This window comes from Paramormyrops kingsleyae, chromosome 25 (assembly GCF_048594095.1).
Source record: "Paramormyrops kingsleyae isolate MSU_618 chromosome 25, PKINGS_0.4, whole genome shotgun sequence".
In the NCBI taxonomy this organism is placed as follows: Eukaryota; Metazoa; Chordata; class Actinopteri; order Osteoglossiformes; family Mormyridae; genus Paramormyrops; species Paramormyrops kingsleyae.
Window position 1 is genome coordinate 27,346,553 of NC_132821.1, and position 15,476 is coordinate 27,362,028.

At 50.6% G+C, this 15,476-nt stretch overlaps 68 non-coding genes across 68 annotated transcripts; all 68 read right to left on the reverse strand.

The window, feature by feature from the left end:
• Positions 1-37: 37 nt before the first annotated feature.
• On the reverse strand, positions 38-111 carry trnai-aau (transfer RNA isoleucine (anticodon AAU)). The gene has a single exon. It is a non-coding gene; the product is annotated as a tRNA-Ile (tRNA).
• A 96-nt stretch (positions 112-207) lies between these two features.
• On the reverse strand, positions 208-279 carry trnaq-cug (transfer RNA glutamine (anticodon CUG)). The gene has a single exon. It is a non-coding gene; the product is annotated as a tRNA-Gln (tRNA).
• Positions 280-346: 67 nt separating this feature from the next.
• On the reverse strand, positions 347-419 carry trnaf-gaa (transfer RNA phenylalanine (anticodon GAA)). Its single transcript has one exon. It is a non-coding gene; the product is annotated as a tRNA-Phe (tRNA).
• Positions 420-546: 127 nt separating this feature from the next.
• On the reverse strand, positions 547-620 carry trnai-aau (transfer RNA isoleucine (anticodon AAU)). The gene has a single exon. It is a non-coding gene; the product is annotated as a tRNA-Ile (tRNA).
• Positions 621-848: 228 nt separating this feature from the next.
• trnaf-gaa (transfer RNA phenylalanine (anticodon GAA)) lies at positions 849-921 on the reverse strand. The gene has a single exon. It is a non-coding gene; the product is annotated as a tRNA-Phe (tRNA).
• Positions 922-1,048: 127 nt separating this feature from the next.
• trnai-aau (transfer RNA isoleucine (anticodon AAU)) lies at positions 1,049-1,122 on the reverse strand. The gene has a single exon. It is a non-coding gene; the product is annotated as a tRNA-Ile (tRNA).
• Positions 1,123-1,350: 228 nt separating this feature from the next.
• trnaf-gaa (transfer RNA phenylalanine (anticodon GAA)) lies at positions 1,351-1,423 on the reverse strand. The gene has a single exon. It is a non-coding gene; the product is annotated as a tRNA-Phe (tRNA).
• Positions 1,424-1,550: 127 nt separating this feature from the next.
• Positions 1,551-1,624, reverse strand: trnai-aau (transfer RNA isoleucine (anticodon AAU)). Its single transcript has one exon. It is a non-coding gene; the product is annotated as a tRNA-Ile (tRNA).
• A 235-nt stretch (positions 1,625-1,859) lies between these two features.
• On the reverse strand, positions 1,860-1,932 carry trnaf-gaa (transfer RNA phenylalanine (anticodon GAA)). The gene has a single exon. It is a non-coding gene; the product is annotated as a tRNA-Phe (tRNA).
• A 297-nt stretch (positions 1,933-2,229) lies between these two features.
• On the reverse strand, positions 2,230-2,301 carry trnaq-cug (transfer RNA glutamine (anticodon CUG)). Its single transcript has one exon. It is a non-coding gene; the product is annotated as a tRNA-Gln (tRNA).
• Positions 2,302-2,368: 67 nt separating this feature from the next.
• Positions 2,369-2,441, reverse strand: trnaf-gaa (transfer RNA phenylalanine (anticodon GAA)). The gene has a single exon. It is a non-coding gene; the product is annotated as a tRNA-Phe (tRNA).
• A 127-nt stretch (positions 2,442-2,568) lies between these two features.
• trnai-aau (transfer RNA isoleucine (anticodon AAU)) lies at positions 2,569-2,642 on the reverse strand. The gene has a single exon. It is a non-coding gene; the product is annotated as a tRNA-Ile (tRNA).
• A 228-nt stretch (positions 2,643-2,870) lies between these two features.
• On the reverse strand, positions 2,871-2,943 carry trnaf-gaa (transfer RNA phenylalanine (anticodon GAA)). The gene has a single exon. It is a non-coding gene; the product is annotated as a tRNA-Phe (tRNA).
• Positions 2,944-3,070: 127 nt separating this feature from the next.
• On the reverse strand, positions 3,071-3,144 carry trnai-aau (transfer RNA isoleucine (anticodon AAU)). Its single transcript has one exon. It is a non-coding gene; the product is annotated as a tRNA-Ile (tRNA).
• A 228-nt stretch (positions 3,145-3,372) lies between these two features.
• trnaf-gaa (transfer RNA phenylalanine (anticodon GAA)) lies at positions 3,373-3,445 on the reverse strand. Its single transcript has one exon. It is a non-coding gene; the product is annotated as a tRNA-Phe (tRNA).
• A 127-nt stretch (positions 3,446-3,572) lies between these two features.
• trnai-aau (transfer RNA isoleucine (anticodon AAU)) lies at positions 3,573-3,646 on the reverse strand. The gene has a single exon. It is a non-coding gene; the product is annotated as a tRNA-Ile (tRNA).
• Positions 3,647-3,881: 235 nt separating this feature from the next.
• Positions 3,882-3,954, reverse strand: trnaf-gaa (transfer RNA phenylalanine (anticodon GAA)). Its single transcript has one exon. It is a non-coding gene; the product is annotated as a tRNA-Phe (tRNA).
• A 127-nt stretch (positions 3,955-4,081) lies between these two features.
• On the reverse strand, positions 4,082-4,155 carry trnai-aau (transfer RNA isoleucine (anticodon AAU)). Its single transcript has one exon. It is a non-coding gene; the product is annotated as a tRNA-Ile (tRNA).
• A 96-nt stretch (positions 4,156-4,251) lies between these two features.
• trnaq-cug (transfer RNA glutamine (anticodon CUG)) lies at positions 4,252-4,323 on the reverse strand. The gene has a single exon. It is a non-coding gene; the product is annotated as a tRNA-Gln (tRNA).
• A 67-nt stretch (positions 4,324-4,390) lies between these two features.
• trnaf-gaa (transfer RNA phenylalanine (anticodon GAA)) lies at positions 4,391-4,463 on the reverse strand. The gene has a single exon. It is a non-coding gene; the product is annotated as a tRNA-Phe (tRNA).
• A 425-nt stretch (positions 4,464-4,888) lies between these two features.
• Positions 4,889-4,961, reverse strand: trnaf-gaa (transfer RNA phenylalanine (anticodon GAA)). The gene has a single exon. It is a non-coding gene; the product is annotated as a tRNA-Phe (tRNA).
• Positions 4,962-5,088: 127 nt separating this feature from the next.
• On the reverse strand, positions 5,089-5,162 carry trnai-aau (transfer RNA isoleucine (anticodon AAU)). The gene has a single exon. It is a non-coding gene; the product is annotated as a tRNA-Ile (tRNA).
• Positions 5,163-5,258: 96 nt separating this feature from the next.
• trnaq-cug (transfer RNA glutamine (anticodon CUG)) lies at positions 5,259-5,330 on the reverse strand. The gene has a single exon. It is a non-coding gene; the product is annotated as a tRNA-Gln (tRNA).
• Positions 5,331-5,397: 67 nt separating this feature from the next.
• trnaf-gaa (transfer RNA phenylalanine (anticodon GAA)) lies at positions 5,398-5,470 on the reverse strand. Its single transcript has one exon. It is a non-coding gene; the product is annotated as a tRNA-Phe (tRNA).
• Positions 5,471-5,597: 127 nt separating this feature from the next.
• Positions 5,598-5,671, reverse strand: trnai-aau (transfer RNA isoleucine (anticodon AAU)). Its single transcript has one exon. It is a non-coding gene; the product is annotated as a tRNA-Ile (tRNA).
• A 228-nt stretch (positions 5,672-5,899) lies between these two features.
• On the reverse strand, positions 5,900-5,972 carry trnaf-gaa (transfer RNA phenylalanine (anticodon GAA)). The gene has a single exon. It is a non-coding gene; the product is annotated as a tRNA-Phe (tRNA).
• A 127-nt stretch (positions 5,973-6,099) lies between these two features.
• On the reverse strand, positions 6,100-6,173 carry trnai-aau (transfer RNA isoleucine (anticodon AAU)). The gene has a single exon. It is a non-coding gene; the product is annotated as a tRNA-Ile (tRNA).
• A 228-nt stretch (positions 6,174-6,401) lies between these two features.
• On the reverse strand, positions 6,402-6,474 carry trnaf-gaa (transfer RNA phenylalanine (anticodon GAA)). The gene has a single exon. It is a non-coding gene; the product is annotated as a tRNA-Phe (tRNA).
• Positions 6,475-6,601: 127 nt separating this feature from the next.
• Positions 6,602-6,675, reverse strand: trnai-aau (transfer RNA isoleucine (anticodon AAU)). The gene has a single exon. It is a non-coding gene; the product is annotated as a tRNA-Ile (tRNA).
• Positions 6,676-6,910: 235 nt separating this feature from the next.
• On the reverse strand, positions 6,911-6,983 carry trnaf-gaa (transfer RNA phenylalanine (anticodon GAA)). Its single transcript has one exon. It is a non-coding gene; the product is annotated as a tRNA-Phe (tRNA).
• A 127-nt stretch (positions 6,984-7,110) lies between these two features.
• trnai-aau (transfer RNA isoleucine (anticodon AAU)) lies at positions 7,111-7,184 on the reverse strand. Its single transcript has one exon. It is a non-coding gene; the product is annotated as a tRNA-Ile (tRNA).
• A 96-nt stretch (positions 7,185-7,280) lies between these two features.
• Positions 7,281-7,352, reverse strand: trnaq-cug (transfer RNA glutamine (anticodon CUG)). The gene has a single exon. It is a non-coding gene; the product is annotated as a tRNA-Gln (tRNA).
• A 67-nt stretch (positions 7,353-7,419) lies between these two features.
• Positions 7,420-7,492, reverse strand: trnaf-gaa (transfer RNA phenylalanine (anticodon GAA)). The gene has a single exon. It is a non-coding gene; the product is annotated as a tRNA-Phe (tRNA).
• Positions 7,493-7,789: 297 nt separating this feature from the next.
• Positions 7,790-7,861, reverse strand: trnaq-cug (transfer RNA glutamine (anticodon CUG)). The gene has a single exon. It is a non-coding gene; the product is annotated as a tRNA-Gln (tRNA).
• Positions 7,862-7,928: 67 nt separating this feature from the next.
• trnaf-gaa (transfer RNA phenylalanine (anticodon GAA)) lies at positions 7,929-8,001 on the reverse strand. The gene has a single exon. It is a non-coding gene; the product is annotated as a tRNA-Phe (tRNA).
• A 127-nt stretch (positions 8,002-8,128) lies between these two features.
• trnai-aau (transfer RNA isoleucine (anticodon AAU)) lies at positions 8,129-8,202 on the reverse strand. The gene has a single exon. It is a non-coding gene; the product is annotated as a tRNA-Ile (tRNA).
• Positions 8,203-8,298: 96 nt separating this feature from the next.
• On the reverse strand, positions 8,299-8,370 carry trnaq-cug (transfer RNA glutamine (anticodon CUG)). The gene has a single exon. It is a non-coding gene; the product is annotated as a tRNA-Gln (tRNA).
• A 67-nt stretch (positions 8,371-8,437) lies between these two features.
• On the reverse strand, positions 8,438-8,510 carry trnaf-gaa (transfer RNA phenylalanine (anticodon GAA)). The gene has a single exon. It is a non-coding gene; the product is annotated as a tRNA-Phe (tRNA).
• A 297-nt stretch (positions 8,511-8,807) lies between these two features.
• trnaq-cug (transfer RNA glutamine (anticodon CUG)) lies at positions 8,808-8,879 on the reverse strand. Its single transcript has one exon. It is a non-coding gene; the product is annotated as a tRNA-Gln (tRNA).
• A 67-nt stretch (positions 8,880-8,946) lies between these two features.
• Positions 8,947-9,019, reverse strand: trnaf-gaa (transfer RNA phenylalanine (anticodon GAA)). The gene has a single exon. It is a non-coding gene; the product is annotated as a tRNA-Phe (tRNA).
• Positions 9,020-9,146: 127 nt separating this feature from the next.
• Positions 9,147-9,220, reverse strand: trnai-aau (transfer RNA isoleucine (anticodon AAU)). The gene has a single exon. It is a non-coding gene; the product is annotated as a tRNA-Ile (tRNA).
• A 228-nt stretch (positions 9,221-9,448) lies between these two features.
• Positions 9,449-9,521, reverse strand: trnaf-gaa (transfer RNA phenylalanine (anticodon GAA)). Its single transcript has one exon. It is a non-coding gene; the product is annotated as a tRNA-Phe (tRNA).
• A 127-nt stretch (positions 9,522-9,648) lies between these two features.
• Positions 9,649-9,722, reverse strand: trnai-aau (transfer RNA isoleucine (anticodon AAU)). The gene has a single exon. It is a non-coding gene; the product is annotated as a tRNA-Ile (tRNA).
• Positions 9,723-9,946: 224 nt separating this feature from the next.
• Positions 9,947-10,019, reverse strand: trnaf-gaa (transfer RNA phenylalanine (anticodon GAA)). Its single transcript has one exon. It is a non-coding gene; the product is annotated as a tRNA-Phe (tRNA).
• A 127-nt stretch (positions 10,020-10,146) lies between these two features.
• On the reverse strand, positions 10,147-10,220 carry trnai-aau (transfer RNA isoleucine (anticodon AAU)). The gene has a single exon. It is a non-coding gene; the product is annotated as a tRNA-Ile (tRNA).
• A 96-nt stretch (positions 10,221-10,316) lies between these two features.
• trnaq-cug (transfer RNA glutamine (anticodon CUG)) lies at positions 10,317-10,388 on the reverse strand. Its single transcript has one exon. It is a non-coding gene; the product is annotated as a tRNA-Gln (tRNA).
• Positions 10,389-10,455: 67 nt separating this feature from the next.
• Positions 10,456-10,528, reverse strand: trnaf-gaa (transfer RNA phenylalanine (anticodon GAA)). The gene has a single exon. It is a non-coding gene; the product is annotated as a tRNA-Phe (tRNA).
• Positions 10,529-10,655: 127 nt separating this feature from the next.
• trnai-aau (transfer RNA isoleucine (anticodon AAU)) lies at positions 10,656-10,729 on the reverse strand. Its single transcript has one exon. It is a non-coding gene; the product is annotated as a tRNA-Ile (tRNA).
• Positions 10,730-10,957: 228 nt separating this feature from the next.
• Positions 10,958-11,030, reverse strand: trnaf-gaa (transfer RNA phenylalanine (anticodon GAA)). Its single transcript has one exon. It is a non-coding gene; the product is annotated as a tRNA-Phe (tRNA).
• Positions 11,031-11,157: 127 nt separating this feature from the next.
• trnai-aau (transfer RNA isoleucine (anticodon AAU)) lies at positions 11,158-11,231 on the reverse strand. Its single transcript has one exon. It is a non-coding gene; the product is annotated as a tRNA-Ile (tRNA).
• Positions 11,232-11,459: 228 nt separating this feature from the next.
• On the reverse strand, positions 11,460-11,532 carry trnaf-gaa (transfer RNA phenylalanine (anticodon GAA)). Its single transcript has one exon. It is a non-coding gene; the product is annotated as a tRNA-Phe (tRNA).
• Positions 11,533-11,659: 127 nt separating this feature from the next.
• trnai-aau (transfer RNA isoleucine (anticodon AAU)) lies at positions 11,660-11,733 on the reverse strand. Its single transcript has one exon. It is a non-coding gene; the product is annotated as a tRNA-Ile (tRNA).
• Positions 11,734-11,968: 235 nt separating this feature from the next.
• On the reverse strand, positions 11,969-12,041 carry trnaf-gaa (transfer RNA phenylalanine (anticodon GAA)). The gene has a single exon. It is a non-coding gene; the product is annotated as a tRNA-Phe (tRNA).
• A 127-nt stretch (positions 12,042-12,168) lies between these two features.
• trnai-aau (transfer RNA isoleucine (anticodon AAU)) lies at positions 12,169-12,242 on the reverse strand. The gene has a single exon. It is a non-coding gene; the product is annotated as a tRNA-Ile (tRNA).
• A 96-nt stretch (positions 12,243-12,338) lies between these two features.
• On the reverse strand, positions 12,339-12,410 carry trnaq-cug (transfer RNA glutamine (anticodon CUG)). Its single transcript has one exon. It is a non-coding gene; the product is annotated as a tRNA-Gln (tRNA).
• Positions 12,411-12,477: 67 nt separating this feature from the next.
• Positions 12,478-12,550, reverse strand: trnaf-gaa (transfer RNA phenylalanine (anticodon GAA)). The gene has a single exon. It is a non-coding gene; the product is annotated as a tRNA-Phe (tRNA).
• A 127-nt stretch (positions 12,551-12,677) lies between these two features.
• trnai-aau (transfer RNA isoleucine (anticodon AAU)) lies at positions 12,678-12,751 on the reverse strand. The gene has a single exon. It is a non-coding gene; the product is annotated as a tRNA-Ile (tRNA).
• Positions 12,752-12,847: 96 nt separating this feature from the next.
• On the reverse strand, positions 12,848-12,919 carry trnaq-cug (transfer RNA glutamine (anticodon CUG)). The gene has a single exon. It is a non-coding gene; the product is annotated as a tRNA-Gln (tRNA).
• A 67-nt stretch (positions 12,920-12,986) lies between these two features.
• On the reverse strand, positions 12,987-13,059 carry trnaf-gaa (transfer RNA phenylalanine (anticodon GAA)). The gene has a single exon. It is a non-coding gene; the product is annotated as a tRNA-Phe (tRNA).
• A 297-nt stretch (positions 13,060-13,356) lies between these two features.
• trnaq-cug (transfer RNA glutamine (anticodon CUG)) lies at positions 13,357-13,428 on the reverse strand. The gene has a single exon. It is a non-coding gene; the product is annotated as a tRNA-Gln (tRNA).
• A 67-nt stretch (positions 13,429-13,495) lies between these two features.
• Positions 13,496-13,568, reverse strand: trnaf-gaa (transfer RNA phenylalanine (anticodon GAA)). The gene has a single exon. It is a non-coding gene; the product is annotated as a tRNA-Phe (tRNA).
• Positions 13,569-13,695: 127 nt separating this feature from the next.
• trnai-aau (transfer RNA isoleucine (anticodon AAU)) lies at positions 13,696-13,769 on the reverse strand. Its single transcript has one exon. It is a non-coding gene; the product is annotated as a tRNA-Ile (tRNA).
• A 228-nt stretch (positions 13,770-13,997) lies between these two features.
• On the reverse strand, positions 13,998-14,070 carry trnaf-gaa (transfer RNA phenylalanine (anticodon GAA)). The gene has a single exon. It is a non-coding gene; the product is annotated as a tRNA-Phe (tRNA).
• Positions 14,071-14,197: 127 nt separating this feature from the next.
• Positions 14,198-14,271, reverse strand: trnai-aau (transfer RNA isoleucine (anticodon AAU)). The gene has a single exon. It is a non-coding gene; the product is annotated as a tRNA-Ile (tRNA).
• A 228-nt stretch (positions 14,272-14,499) lies between these two features.
• trnaf-gaa (transfer RNA phenylalanine (anticodon GAA)) lies at positions 14,500-14,572 on the reverse strand. Its single transcript has one exon. It is a non-coding gene; the product is annotated as a tRNA-Phe (tRNA).
• A 127-nt stretch (positions 14,573-14,699) lies between these two features.
• Positions 14,700-14,773, reverse strand: trnai-aau (transfer RNA isoleucine (anticodon AAU)). The gene has a single exon. It is a non-coding gene; the product is annotated as a tRNA-Ile (tRNA).
• A 228-nt stretch (positions 14,774-15,001) lies between these two features.
• trnaf-gaa (transfer RNA phenylalanine (anticodon GAA)) lies at positions 15,002-15,074 on the reverse strand. The gene has a single exon. It is a non-coding gene; the product is annotated as a tRNA-Phe (tRNA).
• A 127-nt stretch (positions 15,075-15,201) lies between these two features.
• trnai-aau (transfer RNA isoleucine (anticodon AAU)) lies at positions 15,202-15,275 on the reverse strand. Its single transcript has one exon. It is a non-coding gene; the product is annotated as a tRNA-Ile (tRNA).
• Positions 15,276-15,476: the final 201 nt, after the last annotated feature.

Consider the following 15,476-nt stretch of genomic DNA (forward strand, 5'->3'; position numbering starts at 1 on the left):
TTGATAGGTCGAGGTCACTGGGAGAAAAAACACAGCATGGCCCGTATGGGGATCGAACCCATGACCTTGGCGTTATTAGCACCACGCTCTAACCGGCTGAGCTAACCGGCCAAGGGCTGGAAATGGCTAACTACACCACAAGCAATAGTGCAAAAGAAACATTTTTAAGCAGGAGTGTGCCTTGGGGCTCAAAAGTGAGCCTGAGACAGGTCCCACTGAGATTTGAACTCAGATCGCTGGATTCAGAGCCCAGAGTGCTAACCATTACACCATGGAACCGGGATGTACGTCGCATCAATGAAGGTGGAGACGCTACCGGCAAATAGCTCCAAGACTCACATCGCGTTGCCAGAACCCGGGATCGAACCAGGGACCTTTAGATCTTCAGTCTAACGCTCTCCCAACTGAGCTATTCCGGCACATCTGTTTGTTCCACCGCATGTGGAATGTAGGACTGCCTCCTAAATGAAAGAGGGCAGATATTGGACATGGAAGACATGTAGGGGTATTTGATAGGTCGAGGTCACTGGGAGAAAAAACACAGCATGGCCCGTATGGGGATCGAACCCATGACCTTGGCGTTATTAGCACCACGCTCTAACCAGCTGAGCTAACCGGCCAAGGGCTGGAAAGGATTAGCTAGACCACAAGCAAAAGTGCAAAAGAAACATTTTTAAGCAGGAGTGTGCCTTGGGGCTCAAAAGTGAGCCTGAGACAGGTCCCACTGAGATTTGAACTCAGATCGCTGGATTCAGAGCCCTAACCATTACACCATGGAACCGGGATGTACGTCGCATCAATGAAGGTGGAGTCGCTACCGGCAACTAGCTCCAAGACTCACATCGCGCTGCCAGAACCCGGGATCGAACCAGGGACCTTTAGATCTTCAGTCTAACGCTCTCCCAACTGAGCTATTCCGGCACATCTGTTTGTTCCACCGCATGTGGAATGTAGGACTGCCTCCTAAATGAAAGAGGGCAGATATTGGACATGGAAGACATGTAGGGGTATTTGATAGGTCGAGGTCACTGGGAGAAAAAACACAGCATGGCCCGTATGGGGATCGAACCCATGACCTTGGTGTTATTAGCACCACGCTCTAACCGGCTGAGCTAACCGGCCAAGGGCTGGAAATGGCTAATTACACCACAAGCAAAAGTGCAAAAGAAACATTTTTAAGCAAGAGTGTGCCTTGGGGCTCAAAAGTGAGCCTGAGACAGGTCCCACTGAGATTTGAACTCAGATCGCTGGATTCAGAGCCCTAACCATTACACCATGGAACCGGGATGTACGTCGCATCAATGAAGGTGGAGACGCTACCGGCAACTAGCTCCAAGACTCACATCGCGCTGCCAGAACCCGGGATCGAACCAGGGACCTTTAGATCTTCAGTCTAACGCTCTCCCAACTGAGCTATTCCGGCACATCTGCTTGTTCCACCGCATGTGGAATGTAGGACTGCCTCCTAAATGAAAGAGGGCAGATATTGGACATGGAAGACATGTAGGGGTATTTGATAGGTCGAGGTCACTGGGAGAAAAAACACAGCATGGCCCGTATGGGGATCGAACCCATGACCTTGGTGTTATTAGCACCACGCTCTAACCAGCTGAGCTAACCGGCCAGGGGCTGGAAATGGCTAACTACACCACAAGCAAAAGTGCAAAAGAAACATTTTTAAGCAGGAGTGTGCCTTGGGGCTCAAAAGTGAGCCTGAGACAGGTCCCACGGAGATTTGAACTCAGATCGCTGGATTCAGAGCCCAGAGTGCTAACCATTACACCATGGAACCGGGATGTACGTCGCATCAATGAAGGTGGAGACGCTACCGGCAACTAGCTCCAAGACCCACATCGCGCTGCCAGAACCCGGGATCGAACCAGGGACCTTTAGATCTTCAGTCTAACGCTCTCCCAACTGAGCTATTCCGGCACATCTGTTTATTCCACCGCATGTGGAATGTAGGACTGCCTCCTAAATGAAAGAGGGCAGATATTGGACATGGAAGACATGTAGGGGTATTTGATAGGTCGAGGTCACTGGGAGAAAAAACACAGCATGGCCCGTATGGGGAACGAACCCATGACCTCGGCGTTATTAGCACCACGCTCTAACCGGCAGAGCTAACCGGCCAAGGGCTGGAAATGGCTAACTACACCACAAGCAATAGTGCAAAAGAAACATTTTTAAGCAGGAGTGTGCCTTGGGGCTCAAAAGTGAGCCTGAGACAGGTCCCACTGAGATTTGAACTCAGATCGCTGGATTCAGAGCCCAGAGTGCTAACCATTACACCATGGAACCGGGATGTACGTCGCATCAATGAAGGTGGAGACGCTACCGGCAAATAGCTCCAAGACTCACATCGCGTTGCCAGAACCCGGGATCGAACCAGGGACCTTTAGATCTTCAGTCTAACGCTCTCCCAACTGAGCTATTCCGGCACATCTGTTTGTTCCACCGCATGTGGAATGTAGGACTGCCTCCTAAATGAAAGAGGGCAGATATTGGACATGGAAGACATGTAGGGGTATTTGATAGGTCGAGGTCACTGGGAGAAAAAACACAGCATGGCCCGTATGGGGATCGAACCCATGACCTTGGCGTTATTAGCACCACGCTCTAACCAGCTGAGCTAACCGGCCAAGGGCTGGAAAGGATTAGCTAGACCACAAGCAAAAGTGCAAAAGAAACATTTTTAAGCAGGAGTGTGCCTTGGGGCTCAAAAGTGAGCCTGAGACAGGTCCCACTGAGATTTGAACTCAGATCGCTGGATTCAGAGCCCTAACCATTACACCATGGAACCGGGATGTACGTCGCATCAATGAAGGTGGAGTCGCTACCGGCAACTAGCTCCAAGACTCACATCGCGCTGCCAGAACCCGGGATCGAACCAGGGACCTTTAGATCTTCAGTCTAACGCTCTCCCAACTGAGCTATTCCGGCACATCTGTTTGTTCCACCGCATGTGGAATGTAGGACTGCCTCCTAAATGAAAGAGGGCAGATATTGGACATGGAAGACATGTAGGGGTATTTGATAGGTCGAGGTCACTGGGAGAAAAAACACAGCATGGCCCGTATGGGGATCGAACCCATGACCTTGGTGTTATTAGCACCACGCTCTAACCAGCTGAGCTAACCGGCCAAGGGCTGGAAATGGCTAATTACACCACAAGCAAAAGTGCAAAAGAAACATTTTTAAGCAAGAGTGTGCCTTGGGGCTCAAAAGTGAGCCTGAGACAGGTCCCACTGAGATTTGAACTCAGATCGCTGGATTCAGAGCCCTAACCATTACACCATGGAACCGGGATGTACGTCGCATCAATGAAGGTGGAGACGCTACCGGCAACTAGCTCCAAGACTCACATCGCGCTGCCAGAACCCGGGATCGAACCAGGGACCTTTAGATCTTCAGTCTAACGCTCTCCCAACTGAGCTATTCCGGCACATCTGCTTGTTCCACCGCATGTGGAATGTAGGACTGCCTCCTAAATGAAAGAGGGCAGATATTGGACATGGAAGACATGTAGGGGTATTTGATAGGTCGAGGTCACTGGGAGAAAAAACACAGCATGGCCCGTATGGGGATCGAACCCATGACCTTGGTGTTATTAGCACCACGCTCTAACCAGCTGAGCTAACCGGCCAGGGGCTGGAAATGGCTAACTACACCACAAGCAAAAGTGCAAAAGAAACATTTTTAAGCAGGAGTGTGCCTTGGGGCTCAAAAGTGAGCCTGAGACAGGTCCCACGGAGATTTGAACTCAGATCGCTGGATTCAGAGCCCAGAGTGCTAACCATTACACCATGGAACCGGGATGTACGTCGCATCAATGAAGGTGGAGACGCTACCGGCAACTAGCTCCAAGACCCACATCGCGCTGCCAGAACCCGGGATCGAACCAGGGACCTTTAGATCTTCAGTCTAACGCTCTCCCAACTGAGCTATTCCGGCACATCTGTTTGTTCCACCGCATGTGGAATGTAGGACTGCCTCCTAAATGAAAGAGGGCAGATATTGGACATGGAAGACATGTAGGGGTATTTGATAGGTCGAGGTCACTGGGAGAAAAAACACAGCATGGCCCGTATGGGGATCGAACCCATGACCTTGGCGTTATTAGCACCACGCTCTAACTAGCTGAGCTAACCGGCCAAGGGCTGGAAATGGCTAATTACACCACAAGCAAAAGTGCAAAAGAAACATTTTTAAGCAAGAGTGTGCCTTGGGGCTCAAAAGTGAGCCTGAGACAGGTCCCACTGAGATTTGAACTCAGATCGCTGGATTCAGAGCCCAGAGTGCTAACCATTACACCATGGAACCGGGATGTACGTCGCATCAATGAAGGTGGAGACGCTACCGGCAACTAGCTCCAAGACTCACATCGCGCTGCCAGAACCCGGGATCGAACCAGGGACCTTTAGATTTTCAGTCTAACGCTCTCCCAACTGAGCTATTCCGGCACATCTGTTTGTTCCACCGCATGTGGAATGTAGGACTGCCTCCTAAATGAAAGAGGGCAGATATTGGACATGGAAGACATGTAGGGGTATTTGATAGGTCGAGGTCACTGGGAGAAAAAACACATCATGGCCCGTATGGGGATCGAACCCATGACCTTGGCGTTATTAGCACCACGCTCTAACCAGCTGAGCTAACCGGAAAAGGGCTGGAAATGGCTAACTACACCACAAGCAAAAGTGCAAAAGAAACATTTTTAAGCAAGAGTGTGCCTTGGGGCTCAAAAGTGAGCCTGAGAGAGGTCCCACTGAGATTTGAACTCAGATCGCTGGATTCAAAGCCCAGAGTGTTAACCATTACACCATGGACGTCACATCTATGAAGGTGGAGACGCTACCGGCAACTAGCTCCAAGACTCACGTCGCGCTGCCAGAACCCGGGATCGAACCAGGGACCTTTAGATCTTCAGTCTAACGCTCTCCCAACTGAGCTATTCCGGCACATCTGTTTATTCCACCGCATGTGGAATGTAGGACTGCCTCCTAAATGAAAGAGGGCAGATATTGGACATGGAAGACATGTAGGGGTATTTGATAGGTCGAGGTCACTGGGAGAAAAAACACAGCATGGCCCGTATGGGGATCGAACCCATGACCTTGGCGTTATTAGCACCACGCTCTAACCGGCTGAGCTAACCGGCCAAGGGCTGGAAATGGCTAACTACACCACAAGCAATAGTGCAAAAGAAACATTTTTAAGCAGGAGTGTGCCTTGGGGCTCAAAAGTGAGCCTGAGACAGGTCCCACTGAGATTTGAACTCAGATCGCTGGATTCAGAGCCCAGAGTGCTAACCATTACACCATGGAACCGGGATGTACGTCGCATCAATGAAGGTGGAGACGCTACCGGCAAATAGCTCCAAGACTCACATCGCGTTGCCAGAACCCGGGATCGAACCAGGGACCTTTAGATCTTCAGTCTAACGCTCTCCCAACTGAGCTATTCCGGCACATCTGTTTGTTCCACCGCATGTGGAATGTAGGACTGCCTCCTAAATGAAAGAGGGCAGATATTGGACATGGAAGACATGTAGGGGTATTTGATAGGTCGAGGTCACTGGGAGAAAAAACACAGCATGGCCCGTATGGGGATCGAACCCATGACCTTGGCGTTATTAGCACCACGCTCTAACCAGCTGAGCTAACCGGCCAAGGGCTGGAAAGGATTAGCTAGACCACAAGCAAAAGTGCAAAAGAAACATTTTTAAGCAGGAGTGTGCCTTGGGGCTCAAAAGTGAGCCTGAGACAGGTCCCACTGAGATTTGAACTCAGATCGCTGGATTCAGAGCCCTAACCATTACACCATGGAACCGGGATGTACGTCGCATCAATGAAGGTGGAGTCGCTACCGGCAACTAGCTCCAAGACTCACATCGCGCTGCCAGAACCCGGGATCGAACCAGGGACCTTTAGATCTTCAGTCTAACGCTCTCCCAACTGAGCTATTCCGGCACATCTGTTTGTTCCACCGCATGTGGAATGTAGGACTGCCTCCTAAATGAAAGAGGGCAGATATTGGACATGGAAGACATGTAGGGGTATTTGATAGGTCGAGGTCACTGGGAGAAAAAACACAGCATGGCCCGTATGGGGATCGAACCCATGACCTTGGTGTTATTAGCACCACGCTCTAACCAGCTGAGCTAACCGGCCAAGGGCTGGAAATGGCTAATTACACCACAAGCAAAAGTGCAAAAGAAACATTTTTAAGCAAGAGTGTGCCTTGGGGCTCAAAAGTGAGCCTGAGACAGGTCCCACTGAGATTTGAACTCAGATCGCTGGATTCAGAGCCCTAACCATTACACCATGGAACCGGGATGTACGTCGCATCAATGAAGGTGGAGACGCTACCGGCAACTAGCTCCAAGACTCACATCGCGCTGCCAGAACCCGGGATCGAACCAGGGACCTTTAGATCTTCAGTCTAACGCTCTCCCAACTGAGCTATTCCGGCACATCTGCTTGTTCCACCGCATGTGGAATGTAGGACTGCCTCCTAAATGAAAGAGGGCAGATATTGGACATGGAAGACATGTAGGGGTATTTGATAGGTCGAGGTCACTGGGAGAAAAAACACAGCATGGCCCGTATGGGGATCGAACCCATGACCTTGGTGTTATTAGCACCATGCTCTAACCAGCTGAGCTAACCGGCCAGGGGCTGGAAATGGCTAACTACACCACAAGCAAAAGTGCAAAAGAAACATTTTTAAGCAGGAGTGTGCCTTGGGGCTCAAAAGTGAGCCTGAGACAGGTCCCACGGAGATTTGAACTCAGATCGCTGGATTCAGAGCCCAGAGTGCTAACCATTACACCATGGAACCGGGATGTACGTCGCATCAATGAAGGTGGAGACGCTACCGGCAACTAGCTCCAAGACCCACATCGCGCTGCCAGAACCCGGGATCGAACCAGGGACCTTTAGATCTTCAGTCTAACGCTCTCCCAACTGAGCTATTCCGGCACATCTGTTTGTTCCACCGCATGTGGAATGTAGGACTGCCTCCTAAATGAAAGAGGGCAGATATTGGACATGGAAGACATGTAGGGGTATTTGATAGGTCGAGGTCACTGGGAGAAAAAACACAGCATGGCCCGTATGGGGATCGAACCCATGACCTTGGCGTTATTAGCACCACGCTCTAACTAGCTGAGCTAACCGGCCAAGGGCTGGAAATGGCTAATTACACCACAAGCAAAAGTGCAAAAGAAACATTTTTAAGCAAGAGTGTGCCTTGGGGCTCAAAAGTGAGCCTGAGACAGGTCCCACTGAGATTTGAACTCAGATCGCTGGATTCAGAGCCCAGAGTGCTAACCATTACACCATGGAACCGGGATGTACGTCGCATCAATGAAGGTGGAGACGCTACCGGCAACTAGCTCCAAGACTCACATCGCGCTGCCAGAACCCGGGATCGAACCAGGGACCTTTAGATCTTCAGTCTAACGCTCTCCCAACTGAGCTATTCCGGCACATCTGTTTGTTCCACCGCATGTGGAATGTAGGACTGCCTCCTAAATGAAAGAGGGCAGATATTGGACATGGAAGACATGTAGGGGTATTTGATAGGTCGAGGTCACTGGGAGAAAAAACACATCATGGCCCGTATGGGGATCGAACCCATGACCTTGGCGTTATTAGCACCACGCTCTAACCAGCTGAGCTAACCGGAAAAGGGCTGGAAATGGCTAACTACACCACAAGCAAAAGTGCAAAAGAAACATTTTTAAGCAAGAGTGTGCCTTGGGGCTCAAAAGTGAGCCTGAGACAGGTCCCACTGAGATTTGAACTCAGATCGCTGGATTCAGAGCCCAGAGTGCTAACCATTACACCATGGAACCGGGATGTACGTCGCATCAATGAAGGTGGAGTCGCTACCGGCAACTAGCTCCAAGACTCACATCGCGCTGCCAGAACCCGGGATCGAACCAGGGACCTTTAGATCTTCAGTCTAACGCTCTCCCAACTGAGCTATTCCGGCACATCTGTTTGTTCCACCGCATGTGGAATGTAGGACTGCCTCCTAAATGAAAGAGGGCAGATATTGGACATGGAAGACATGTAGGGGTATTTGATAGGTCGAGGTCACTGGGAGAAAAAACACAGCATGGCCCGTATGGGGATCGAACCCATGACCTTGGCGTTATTAGCACCACGCTCTAACCAGCTGAGCTAACCGGCCAAGGGCTGGAAATGGCTAATTACACCACAAGCAAAAGTGCAAAAGAAACATTTTTAAGCAAGAGTGTGCCTTGGGGCTCAAAAGTGAGCCTGAGACAGGTCCCACTGAGATTTGAACTCAGATCGCTGGATTCAGAGCCCAGAGTGCTAACCATTACACCATGGAACCGGGATGTACGTCGCATCAATGAAGGTGGAGACGCTACCGGCAACTAGCTCCAAGACTCACATCGCGCTGCCAGAACCCGGGATCGAACCAGGGACCTTTAGATCTTCAGTCTAACGCTCTCCCAACTGAGCTATTCCGGCACATCTGTTTGTTCCACCGCATGTGGAATGTAGGACTGCCTCCTAAATGAAAGAGGGCAGATATTGGACATGGAAGACATGTAGGGGTATTTGATAGGTCGAGGTCACTGGGAGAAAAAACACATCATGGCCCGTATGGGGATCGAACCCATGACCTTGGCGTTATTAGCACCACGCTCTAACCAGCTGAGCTAACCGGAAAAGGGCTGGAAATGGCTAACTACACCACAAGCAAAAGTGCAAAAGAAACATTTTTAAGCAAGAGTGTGCCTTGGGGCTCAAAAGTGAGCCTGAGACAGGTCCCACTGAGATTTGAACTCAGATCGCTGGATTCAGAGCCCAGAGTGCTAACCATTACACCATGGAACCGGGATGTACGTCGCATCAATGAAGGTGGAGTCGCTACCGGCAACTAGCTCCAAGACTCACATCGCGCTGCCAGAACCCGGGATCGAACCAGGGACCTTTAGATCTTCAGTCTAACGCTCTCCCAACTGAGCTATTCCGGCACATCTGTTTGTTCCACCGCATGTGGAATGTAGGACTGCCTCCTAAATGAAAGAGGGCAGATATTGGACATGGAAGACATGTAGGGGTATTTGATAGGTCGAGGTCACTGGGAGAAAAAACACAGCATGGCCCGTATGGGGATCGAACCCATGACCTTGGCGTTATTAGCACCACGCTCTAACCAGCTGAGCTAACCGGCCAAGGGCTGGATATGGCTAACTACACCACAAGCAAAAGTGCAAAAGAAACATTTTTAAGCAGGAGTGTGCCTTGGGGCTCAAAAGTGAGCCTGAGACAGGTCCCACTGAGATTTGAACTCAGATCGCTGGATTCAGAGCCCTAACCATTACACCATGGAACCGGAATGTACGTCGCATCAATGAAGGTGGAGACGCTACCGGCAACTAGCTCCAAGACCCACATCGCGCTGCCAGAACCCGGGATCGAACCAGGGACCTTTAGATCTTCAGTCTAACGCTCTCCCAACTGAGCTATTCCGGCACATCTGTTTGTTCCACCGCATGTGGAATGTAGGACTGCCTCCTAAATGAAAGAGGGCAGATATTGGACATGGAAGACATGTAGGGGTATTTGATAGGTCGAGGTCACTGGGAGAAAAAACACAGCATGGCCCGTATGGGGATCGAACCCATGACCTTGGCGTTATTAGCACCACGCTCTAACTAGCTGAGCTAACCGGCCAGGGGCTGGAAATGGCTAACTACACCACAAGCAAAAGTGCAAAAGAAACATTTTTAAGCAGGAGTGTGCCTTGGGGCTCAAAAGTGAGCCTGAGACAGGTCCCACTGAGATTTGAACTCAGATCGCTGGATTCAAAGCCCAGAGTGTTAACCATTACACCATGGACGTCACATCTATGAAGGTGGAGACGCTACCGGCAACTAGCTCCAAGACTCACGTCGCGCTGCCAGAACCCGGGATCGAACCAGGGACCTTTAGATCTTCAGTCTAACGCTCTCCCAACTGAGCTATTCCGGCACATCTGTTTATTCCACCGCATGTGGAATGTAGGACTGCCTCCTAAATGAAAGAGGGCAGATATTGGACATGGAAGACATGTAGGGGTATTTGATAGGTCGAGGTCACTGGGAGAAAAAACACAGCATGGCCCGTATGGGGATCGAACCCATGACCTTGGCGTTATTAGCACCACGCTCTAACCGGCTGAGCTAACCGGCCAAGGGCTGGAAATGGCTAACTACACCACAAGCAATAGTGCAAAAGAAACATTTTTAAGCAGGAGTGTGCCTTGGGGCTCAAAAGTGAGCCTGAGACAGGTCCCACTGAGATTTGAACTCAGATCGCTGGATTCAGAGCCCAGAGTGCTAACCATTACACCATGGAACCGGGATGTACGTCGCATCAATGAAGGTGGAGACGCTACCGGCAAATAGCTCCAAGACTCACATCGCGTTGCCAGAACCCGGGATCGAACCAGGGACCTTTAGATCTTCAGTCTAACGCTCTCCCAACTGAGCTATTCCGGCACATCTGTTTGTTCCACCGCATGTGGAATGTAGGACTGCCTCCTAAATGAAAGAGGGCAGATATTGGACATGGAAGACATGTAGGGGTATTTGATAGGTCGAGGTCACTGGGAGAAAAAACACAGCATGGCCCGTATGGGGATCGAACCCATGACCTTGGCGTTATTAGCACCACGCTCTAACCAGCTGAGCTAACCGGCCAAGGGCTGGAAAGGATTAGCTAGACCACAAGCAAAAGTGCAAAAGAAACATTTTTAAGCAGGAGTGTGCCTTGGGGCTCAAAAGTGAGCCTGAGACAGGTCCCACTGAGATTTGAACTCAGATCGCTGGATTCAGAGCCCTAACCATTACACCATGGAACCGGGATGTACGTCGCATCAATGAAGGTGGAGTCGCTACCGGCAACTAGCTCCAAGACTCACATCGCGCTGCCAGAACCCGGGATCGAACCAGGGACCTTTAGATCTTCAGTCTAACGCTCTCCCAACTGAGCTATTCCGGCACATCTGTTTGTTCCACCGCATGTGGAATGTAGGACTGCCTCCTAAATGAAAGAGGGCAGATATTGGACATGGAAGACATGTAGGGGTATTTGATAGGTCGAGGTCACTGGGAGAAAAAACACAGCATGGCCCGTATGGGGATCGAACCCATGACCTTGGTGTTATTAGCACCACGCTCTAACCAGCTGAGCTAACCGGCCAAGGGCTGGAAATGGCTAATTACACCACAAGCAAAAGTGCAAAAGAAACATTTTTAAGCAAGAGTGTGCCTTGGGGCTCAAAAGTGAGCCTGAGACAGGTCCCACTGAGATTTGAACTCAGATCGCTGGATTCAGAGCCCTAACCATTACACCATGGAACCGGGATGTACGTCGCATCAATGAAGGTGGAGACGCTACCGGCAACTAGCTCCAAGACTCACATCGCGCTGCCAGAACCCGGGATCGAACCAGGGACCTTTAGATCTTCAGTCTAACGCTCTCCCAACTGAGCTATTCCGGCACATCTGCTTGTTCCACCGCATGTGGAATGTAGGACTGCCTCCTAAATGAAAGAGGGCAGATATTGGACATGGAAGACATGTAGGGGTATTTGATAGGTCGAGGTCACTGGGAGAAAAAACACAGCATGGCCCGTATGGGGATCGAACCCATGACCTTGGTGTTATTAGCACCATGCTCTAACCAGCTGAGCTAACCGGCCAGGGGCTGGAAATGGCTAACTACACCACAAGCAAAAGTGCAAAAGAAACATTTTTAAGCAGGAGTGTGCCTTGGGGCTCAAAAGTGAGCCTGAGACAGGTCCCACGGAGATTTGAACTCAGATCGCTGGATTCAGAGCCCAGAGTGCTAACCATTACACCATGGAACCGGGATGTACGTCGCATCAATGAAGGTGGAGACGCTACCGGCAACTAGCTCCAAGACCCACATCGCGCTGCCAGAACCCGGGATCGAACCAGGGACCTTTAGATCTTCAGTCTAACGCTCTCCCAACTGAGCTATTCCGGCACATCTGTTTGTTCCACCGCATGTGGAATGTAGGACTGCCTCCTAAATGAAAGAGGGCAGATATTGGACATGGAAGACATGTAGGGGTATTTGATAGGTCGAGGTCACTGGGAGAAAAAACACAGCATGGCCCGTATGGGGATCGAACCCATGACCTTGGCGTTATTAGCACCACGCTCTAACTAGCTGAGCTAACCGGCCAAGGGCTGGAAATGGCTAATTACACCACAAGCAAAAGTGCAAAAGAAACATTTTTAAGCAAGAGTGTGCCTTGGGGCTCAAAAGTGAGCCTGAGACAGGTCCCACTGAGATTTGAACTCAGATCGCTGGATTCAGAGCCCAGAGTGCTAACCATTACACCATGGAACCGGGATGTACGTCGCATCAATGAAGGTGGAGACGCTACCGGCAACTAGCTCCAAGACTCACATCGCGCTGCCAGAACCCGGGATCGAACCAGGGACCTTTAGATCTTCAGTCTAACGCTCTCCCAACTGAGCTATTCCGGCACATCTGTTTGTTCCACCGCATGTGGAATGTAGGACTGCCTCCTAAATGAAAGAGGGCAGATATTGGACATGGAAGACATGTAGGGGTATTTGATAGGTCGAGGTCACTGGGAGAAAAAACACAGCATGGCCCGTATGGGGATCGAACCCATGACCTTGGCGTTATTAGCACCACGCTCTAACCAGCTGAGCTAACCGGCCAAGGGCTGGAAATGGCTAATTACACCACAAGCAAAAGTGCAAAAGAAACATTTTTAAGCAAGAGTGTGCCTTGGGGCTCAAAAGTGAGCCTGAGACAGGTCCCACTGAGATTTGAACTCAGATCGCTGGATTCAGAGCCCAGAGTGCTAACCATTACACCATGGAACCGGGATGTACGTCGCATCAATGAAGGTGGAGACGCTACCGGCAACTAGCTCCAAGACTCACATCGCGCTGCCAGAACCCGGGATCGAACCAGGGACCTTTAGATCTTCAGTCTAACGCTCTCCCAACTGAGCTATTCCGGCACATCTGTTTGTTCCACCGCATGTGGAATGTAGGACTGCCTCCTAAATGAAAGAGGGCAGATATTGGACATGGAAGACATGTAGGGGTATTTGATAGGTCGAGGTCACTGGGAGAAAAAACACATCATGGCCCGTATGGGGATCGAACCCATGACCTTGGCGTTATTAGCACCACGCTCTAACCAGCTGAGCTAACCGGAAAAGGGCTGGAAATGGCTAACTACACCACAAGCAAAAGTGCAAAAGAAACATTTTTAAGCAAGAGTGTGCCTTGGGGCTCAAAAGTGAGCCTGAGACAGGTCCCACTGAGATTTGAACTCAGATCGCTGGATTCAGAGCCCAGAGTGCTAACCATTACACCATGGAACCGGGATGTACGTCGCATCAATGAAGGTGGAGTCGCTACCGGCAACTAGCTCCAAGACTCACATCGCGCTGCCAGAACCCGGGATCGAACCAGGGACCTTTAGATCTTCAGTCTAACGCTCTCCCAACTGAGCTATTCCGGCACATCTGTTTGTTCCACCGCATGTGGAATGTAGGACTGCCTCCTAAATGAAAGAGGGCAGATATTGGACATGGAAGACATGTAGGGGTATTTGATAGGTCGAGGTCACTGGGAGAAAAAACACAGCATGGCCCGTATGGGGATCGAACCCATGACCTTGGCGTTATTAGCACCACGCTCTAACCAGCTGAGCTAACCGGCCAAGGGCTGGATATGGCTAACTACACCACAAGCAAAAGTGCAAAAGAAACATTTTTAAGCAGGAGTGTGCCTTGGGGCTCAAAAGTGAGCCTGAGACAGGTCCCACTGAGATTTGAACTCAGATCGCTGGATTCAGAGCCCTAACCATTACACCATGGAACCGGAATGTACGTCGCATCAATGAAGGTGGAGACGCTACCGGCAACTAGCTCCAAGACCCACATCGCGCTGCCAGAACCCGGGATCGAACCAGGGACCTTTAGATCTTCAGTCTAACGCTCTCCCAACTGAGCTATTCCGGCACATCTGTTTGTTCCACCGCATGTGGAATGTAGGACTGCCTCCTAAATGAAAGAGGGCAGATATTGGACATGGAAGACATGTAGGGGTATTTGATAGGTCGAGGTCACTGGGAGAAAAAACACAGCATGGCCCGTATGGGGATCGAACCCATGACCTTGGCGTTATTAGCACCACGCTCTAACTAGCTGAGCTAACCGGCCAGGGGCTGGAAATGGCTAACTACACCACAAGCAAAAGTGCAAAAGAAACATTTTTAAGCAGGAGTGTGCCTTGGGGCTCAAAAGTGAGCCTGAGACAGGTCCCACTGAGATTTGAACTCAGATCGCTGGATTCAGAGCGCTAACCATTACACCATGGAACCGGGATGTACGTCGCATCAATGAAGGTGGAGACGCTACCGGCAACTAGCTCCAAGACTCACATCGCGCTGCCAGAACCCGGGATTGAACCAGGGACCTTTAGATTTTCAGTCTAACGCTCTCCCAACTGAGCTATTCCGACACATCTGTTTGTTCCACCGCATGTGGAATGTAGGACTGCCTCCTAAATGAAAGAGGGCAGATATTGGACATGGAAGACATGTAGGGGTATTTGATAGGTCGAGGTCACTGGGAGAAAAAACACAGCACGGCCCGTATGGGGATCGAACCCATGACCTTGGCGTTATTAGCACCACGCTCTAACTAGCTGAGCTAACCGGCCAGGGGCTGGAAATGGCTAACTACACCACAAGCAAAAGTGCAAAAGAAACATTTTTAAGCAGGAGTGTGCCTTGGGGCTCAAAAGTGAGCCTGAGACAGGTCCCACTGAGATTTGAACTCAGATCGCTGGATTCAGAGCCCTAACCATTACACCATGGAACCGGGATGTACGTCGCATCAATGAAGGTGGAGACGCTACCGGCAACTAGCTCCAAGACTCACATCGCGCTGCCAGAACCCGGGATCGAACCAGGGACCTTTAGATCTTCAGTCTAACGCTCTCCCAACTGAGCTATTCCGGCACATCTGCTTGTTCCACCGCATGTGGAATGTAGGACTGCCTCCTAAATGAAAGAGGGCAGATATTGGACATGGAAGACATGTAGGGGTATTTGATAGGTCGAGGTCACTGGGAGAAAAAACACAGCATGGCCCGTATGGGGATCGAACCCATGACCTTGGTGTTATTAGCACCACGCTCTAACCAGCTGAGCTAACCGACCAGGGGCTGGAAATGGCTAACTACACCACAAGCAAAAGTGCAAAAGAAACATTTTTAAGCAGGAGTGTGCCTTGGGGCTCAAAAGTGAGCCTGAGACAGGTCCCACGGAGATTTGAACTCAGATCGCTGGATTCAGAGCCCAGAGTGCTAACCATTACACCATGGAACCGGGATGTACGTCGCATCAATGAAGGTGGAGACG